This window comes from Mustela lutreola, chromosome 1 (genome assembly GCF_030435805.1).
Source record: "Mustela lutreola isolate mMusLut2 chromosome 1, mMusLut2.pri, whole genome shotgun sequence".
NCBI classification, from domain to species: Eukaryota; Metazoa; Chordata; class Mammalia; order Carnivora; family Mustelidae; genus Mustela; species Mustela lutreola.
In genome coordinates, this window is record NC_081290.1 from 277,532,021 (window position 1) to 277,538,776 (window position 6,756).

Below are 6,756 nucleotides of genomic sequence, written 5' to 3' on the forward strand. Positions count from 1 at the left end.
GGACTTGAGGGGACAGGGAAAGAAGAGAAGTAATGGAGAAGAGGTGGGGACTGCCAGCAAGCACACTGACCTGTGGAGAAGCAGAGACCATCTCCCACTGAGCCCAGCTCCCGGAGCCCCCGCAGTGACGTACCCTCTCTGGGACGTTGGCTGCCTCGGACCTGCTCCAGAGGCCGGTGCGCTCAGTCAGTCCTGGCAGACTTTTGGGTCTCTTCCCCCTAGGAAGGCATCCGGTTGAGCTCTTATCTGGCCTTTCTACCTGGACTTGTGAGAATTACCTCATTTTAGATGGTCCCACGGGCTGAGCAAGAAGCCAATGACTGGTGGCCCAGGATGCCTGTGGAGTGATGACTGGAGATGCAACTTCTGTTGATAGGTGGGGGCCGGGACCCCCTGGGGCTCTGGGTATGGGGCTGACCCTCCCCATTTACCAAGTCTCTCCCTTGAGGATTTTTCTTCAAGTTTAATGAGCAGGAGGCTCCAGAGGGAAGAATTGCACAGAAAACCACTCAAGACAATATCACCTTCCTAGGGGCTTGAGGCAATTAATTTTCCCCCTCATTAACAGCAGAGAGGTTGTTCGCGATCTTCCTCTTTCTCATAAGACCTGAGACCCAATAAGGCTCACTAATTTTTTATTTGATGACACAGAAAATCACCAGTAATAATAATGACAGCAACTAACATGCATATAGTTTAGCAATAGCTTGCATGTATGTGCTTTTATTTTATCTTCAAGTTGCTAAAGGCACTAAAGATGAAAGATAAAAGCAACCCCCGGGGTGCTCTCCACCTGCATTTCTCTTCCTGTGCTCATTGACCCTGACTCAGGTCCACATGTCACAACTTAGGAGGACCTCGTTCACACTGCATTCTGGGTGACTGTCACCTCCGGAGTACTCCAACCACCTCCTCTGTGGGTGCCAACATAGACCCGTCCTTTCCCCCAGCTTTGGATGCTTCCCTCTGGAGCCAGCCTTTCCTTCTCACAGCTGCTGCTCTCCCGGAATCTGTCCCCTGCCACCTGAGCTATCCCACCTCCCTTTCTCTGTGATGGCTGTGGCTTCCGGTTTCTTTCTATTTGATGGCAGGGATGCGTCATGCCTGAGTGGCTCTGAGATGTGATAGGACTTGACGTTATCTTGATGATCAGGTTGAACATCCTTCTGACAGAGCTACCTGTAATGCATACTTGTTTATTTAAGAATACTTGTATCATAGGTACGCCTGGGTGGCCAGTCGGTTAAGCAGCTGCTTAACTCAGCTCTGGTCATGATTGAGCCCCGCATCGGGCTCCTTGCTCAGTGGGGATCCTGCTTCTCCCTCTGCCTGCTGCTCCCCTGCGAGTGCTCTCTCTCATAAAAAAAGAAGAAGAAGAAGAATACTTCTATCATAGAAGATGAAAAATTGACAACTCTATTTCAATTAAAAAACGAAAACCAAAAAAGAAACCAACCCTGCCAACACCCTTGATTTTGGACTTCTGGTGTCCAGAACCATAAGAATAGACATTTTTGTTGTTTAAGCCAAAAAAATAATAAAAAAGAAAAAAGAAAAAGAAGAGAAGACAAACTAAGTATAGAGCCAGGGAGCTTGTGAGAAGCGAAGTGGAGAATATGTATGATGAATATTTATGGGAACGCATGAAAGGATAAGGAAGCAGCACAGAACTGTGAAGCATAGGAGACAGTTCCACGAGGCGCTCGCGGTTCATGAGATCTTAAGTCAGCACGCTGGGCTTCTGCCCGCTTTTGGCTCCACTTGTTCTCTGTCCAGGACCCGCTGAGGAAGGGCACGGGTGCCCTGCCTGTCACTGGCGAGGCTTGCTCGCTCCCCCCGCCTTTCTGATGGAACACCTATGGCTCTGGACACCTCCAATCTTCTTTGTTTATCTCCCACTCCACGTGCTCAGGACCATGTGTCAGTAGGAGGGCTGGTGTGGCAGCGAAGGAGAACACGAGACCGGCAGAGAGATGCAGGCACACGCATGCGCACACATACACACGGGATCCAGGTAGTGAGTTCTCCATCCTGCCCCAGCATCTTTCCGCTTGTTTCCGTCTCTTATTACTAACAAACCAGTCTTTCTTTACTTTTATTTTTTTTTAAGATTATTTGCTTATTTATTTGACAGACAGAGAGAGAGTGAGCAGGTGCACAAGCAGGGGGAGCTGCAGGCAGAGGAAGAGGGAGAAGCAGACTCCCCGCTGAGCTGGAAGCCCGATGGGGGCCCCATTCAGGCACTGCCGGCCCAATCTGGGGGCCCATTCAGGTGGGGGCTGATGCAGGGGGGTGCTCTATATGTGTGGGGGGCTTGATGCAGGGGGCCCTGTGGGGTCTTCATGTGGGGGTTCCATCCCAGGACCCTGGGATCATGAGCTTAGTCGAAGGCAGACGAAGGGAACTGAGGCACTCAGCGCCCCCTTAACAAGCCATTCTTTTTGAACACCTTAATTTGGTCCTCCAGTCTCTCTGCTCCACACTCCCCATGGCCACACACGGGGAGACTGGCCTTGCACCAAGATAATCTCCCAGGTGGCAAGTGCACTTTAACCCCATCTTATGAGCCATAGCAGGTTTTGTCCCCTCAATGGGCAGCTAGACACGTGAAGAGCAAGAAGGAAGCTTCAGGGAGGTGGGAGAGATGTCAGAAGGGAATCCTGAGCTCTCGGCTCGGATCTGCTCCTGGGACCGTTTTGTCATGACTGCCCACATGTCTTCTTGTGGGATCTCGGCCAGGGTTCTTCTTAGGTTTCTCCATCCACCTCTAGTCCAGGGCTTCGAATCTCAGGCTCTTCTCCTTCTGCTGAATTCTTTGCTCGGAATCTGACAAACCTGCTTTGTTCTCTGCATTTCTGCATTGCATTCCATGAGGCAGGGTCTGAGAACTGGAAAAGCCCGAAGGATGGACTAGGGCAAGGCTGCTGCTCCAAGATGAAGCTGTAGGGGGCTGCCCCCTTTCTTCCTGTGCGTTTGGAGACCCTTCATTTCCCACCGCACTGGGAAGCCGGTCTGAGGCAAAACAGTTTTGTTAAGGCAAGCAGCTTGTTTGTGTGAAGGAAATCCAGCCTCAAGACACGTGAAGCCAGGATGGAGTGCTGGGGTTGAGAAATTTGTGGAAGGCTTGGAGGACAGGGTGGGTGCCCTCTGGAGGGAATCACAAGCTCCCTCCACAGGGTCCCAATGTGATGTGTCCTTTGGATCCTGGCTATCCTACCCTGTTCAAGGTTACAGTCTATTGCTTTGAGTATTGAACTTGTATCCAGTGACCTTGCTCAACTCACACTAGTTTATCTGCAGATTCCTTTGGGTTTTATATGTACATGATCACATCATCTGCAAATAACGGATGCTTTATTTCAATATTTATTACAAGGGCTTGGACCTCCAGCACAGTATTGAATAGAATCGTGTTAGTGGACAAACTTATCTCATTCTTGATCTCAGGAGGAGAGCATTCAAGATATTACCATCAAGCACAATGTTCCCTGTGGTATGCTTCTGGTTTTGGTAGCTATGATTCATCAGATTAAAGAAATGTTTTTAAATTTCTGGCTCACTAGAATTTAAGATTTGGAATTTAAATGTCTACTTTAAAAAGAGTCACTAAGAAGCATTAAATCGAGTCAAGAATATTATTCTGCATTTAGTGAGCTGATCATCGAGTCTTTCTTTCTGTTGTCTAAAAAGCTGATTGCTTACATTGATTAATATTCAAAAATTAAATGAATCTTATTTCTGGAACAAATACAAGAATTAATCCAACTTTGAGATGTGTGACCCTTCTTAGAGATCACTGGATTTAATTTGCCAACATATTTGTCATGGCGTTTGCATCTATTATCATAAGAGATGTTGACTTACATTTTCTTCCATGTTCTTGTGGCATTATGGATTCAGACAACGCTAGCCTCATAAAAGACTTGGGAAATGATCCCTTTAGTTTCCGTAAATGTTTGGAAATTTCACTTGTGAAGCCCTCCTGGGCCAGGAGGTTTTCTTTATGGGAAGATCCAGTTTCTTTCTTTCTTTTTTTTTTTTTTTAAAGATTTTATTTATTTGTTTGAGAGAGAGACAGACAGTGAGAGAGAGCATGAACGGGGAGAAGGTCAGAGGGAGAAGCAGACTCACCATGGAGCTGGGAGCCCGATGCGGGACTCGATCCTGGGACTCCGGGATCATGACCTGAGCTGAAGGCAGTCGTTTAACCAACTGAGCCACCCAGGTGCCCCCCAGTTTCTTTTCTTTCTTTCTTTCTTTCTTTTTTTTTTTTTTTTAAATATTTTATTTATTTATTTGACAGACAGAGATCACAAGTAGGCAAAGAGGCAGGCAGAGAGAGAGGAGGAAGCAGGTTCCTTGCCGAGCAGAGAGCCTGATGTGGGGCTCGATCCCAGGATCCTGGGATCATGACCTGAGCCGAAGGCAGGGGCTTTATTTAACCCATCGAGCCACCCAGATGCTCCAAGATCCAGTTTCTTGATGAAGTATAGAATCTTGTATGTTCTTACTCTTTTTGTGTAAGTTCTGCTAACTTTGGTAAATATCAGAGATGCTGAAGTCAAATTTACATGGGCTTCATTCCTCCATGCATGGGTGGAAGGACCCCTAGATGTGGGTGAGGACCCAGCTCAGTATTCTGATGGTGCTTGGCAGGAAGTTATGATGGGTGGGTTTTAAAAACTCCCCTGTTTGTCAGCGGTGGCATGAGCTCTATCATTCTGACCACATCCAGAAAACTAGATATTCTTTTAGATGCCATCAGGTTGAGTCTCTGTTAGGATGACTGTTTTACCTCCAGTGGAGATGGAGGTAAAAAGCTGCATGGCATGGAATAGAGGAATTGTGTGACCAGCGTGGAGTCTGAATTTTCTGAATGTAGACAGGGCAAAAGAAATCAAGGATGTAGCAAGGATGAAGAAGTCAGCCCTTTGGGAATTTGTGGTTAATGAGAGGAGACTGGCTCACTAGTGAGTCTGGGCAGTTTCCAGGGAGGGGCAGAGGAAGTGGGACTGGGACTGGAGATTAAGGATGTGTGCCAAGAGCTATGGGCATGGTGGGCTGGAGAGTCTGAACTGGGAAAGGAGGGGAGTGAGGCCAGGAGGAGGTTGAGAGACCGTGGGAGTGTGATAGGACCAACGGACTGGAGGTCTTTGGGGGTTCACAGAGCTGGGATACTGGAGTGTAGGCTGGAAAGATGGCACATGTTGGCTGGAGCATGTAAGCCTTGAACAGAGGTTATTGGGGGGGGGGCTGTTTCTGAAAGCGTCCGAGTCCACGGCACAGTCATAGCAAGGAGGCGCTGAGAGAGATGGGCTGTACGGAGGATGTGAGAAATTTTAGAAGGATCAGTTACGACATTGCTCTCCATCTTGGTTGTCATCATCTAGAAGGTTAAAAAAAAAAATCGATGCCTTGGTCCTTTATATAGGCTAAATGAAGCAGAATTCCTGTGGGTTAGATTTTAAAATAGGCATATATATCTTAAAGCTCCCTAGGTGAGTCTCCAGTGCAGCAAGGACTGAGATTAAATTCAGGTGCGTAGCTTTTCCATTTTCTGACGGAAGGGAAAGTTAAGCACGTGGAACTCTGGCTGGGGAAGTGGTAGTGAAACAGTTAAAGAAAAATACAGGGCCCTGGGATTACAGAGGAAGGCTGTTTTAGACAAACAGGTTGTTCAGTGGAGAGAATGGGGCACATTGTACAAAGTTTGGAGAAATCGTAAATGGGTATGTGGGTCCACGTCTCCGTATTCAAGTTTAGTCCTTTGTACAGAGGATTAATTTACCTTTGAATGGACTGTTGTCTTTCTTTGATATCTGTTCGCTGAGGGAGAGTTAATTTGTTTCTAAAACAGCACAAGGCTTTTTTGGTTTCACCTAGGAGAGTGAATGGGTCTATTTTCTTTCAAGGTTGCGCATTTTTCTGCATTTCATCCTGGCAGAGATAAGACCTGGAGGGCCAGCTGAGTACAACAGGCTATTCTTGTAATTCTGATGTGACTGGGCACCCTGAGTGGCCTCTGTTCTTGACCCTACACCCACCTTGAAGCAGGAACGTTGTTCTGTTTCCCAGTAAGCACAGCCAATCAACAAAGGATGAATGAATAATGGCAATTTTACTGAAAGTCCTGGGGAAACTGAAAAGCTCTATTGAATCCTGGGGAGACAGTTTCGGTCTATGACAAAACCCATAAAAATTCCTATTAGTCATATATGATTTTCTTCCAAAGGGGAAAGATTCCACATTTCCTTCATCTCTTTTCTCTGTTCTTAAGCAGAATAACCAAATCCCTTTCCAAGTCTCTGCCCCGTCCTTCCGTTTTTCCCTCAGCCTGGCACATGACCCTCGACCCTGGGAGCATCCGTGCCCCCTGTGGTCTCTGTGGCACCCTCTGCCTGCCAGCACCGGGGGTCCCAGGGGCATGCAGGCCCTTCCTGGACTGCCTGGGGTTTGTTGGTCTCACCTGACAGCTTTATGGTTTAGAAGGAACGGGAGGCAGAGATGGATTCCAGTTTGGTCCCTCTGCCCCTGACTTCTTCCTCTGTGTGTGTCGCTGACTGCCCCCCTCCCACAGCGTCCTTGGGGGACTTCCCTATCGTGTCATATCTTTATTTTTCAGGTGAAGACTCTGGGCCTTGCCTTAGACCAAAAATCCATACTAAGCCCCTCTCCCCACCCCCAACACTGCTGCGTGTCACCGCCGTCTCTCCCCCAGGCAGATGCTCTTCTCCAGATTCCTTCTGAACTCAACGG